This window comes from Fulmarus glacialis, unplaced genomic scaffold, assembly GCF_000690835.1.
Source record: "Fulmarus glacialis isolate BGI_N327 unplaced genomic scaffold, ASM69083v1 scaffold44806, whole genome shotgun sequence".
In the NCBI taxonomy this organism is placed as follows: domain Eukaryota; kingdom Metazoa; phylum Chordata; class Aves; order Procellariiformes; family Procellariidae; genus Fulmarus; species Fulmarus glacialis.
The window spans coordinates 610-945 of NW_009218313.1; positions in this window are offsets into that span (position 1 = coordinate 610).

The window sequence follows — 336 nt, forward strand, 5'->3', positions numbered from 1 at the left end:
GCCAAAGATCGGGTGGAGGCAGCAGCAGCCTGGGCTGGGATTGCTCAGCCCTGCTCACACCTCTTCCAGCCAGGAGCTGGTGCTGACAGGAAAATGGGCATGACCGCGGCAAGGCCAGGGGAAGGCTGCGGTACAGCCCGCGCACCCACACCACTGGAAGGGAAGGAGGAGGAAATTGCTGTGCTGCACACTCCTGGACAGCCACGAGGCGATGGGGAGAGGGGTGGTATTTATTACCCATGGCGTTTATCTAGCCCATCCAGACTGCGACCTCCCCTGATGGAGAGGAAGGTCCCCATGGACACTGCGGGAGTCTCACGCCAACGACTATTTATC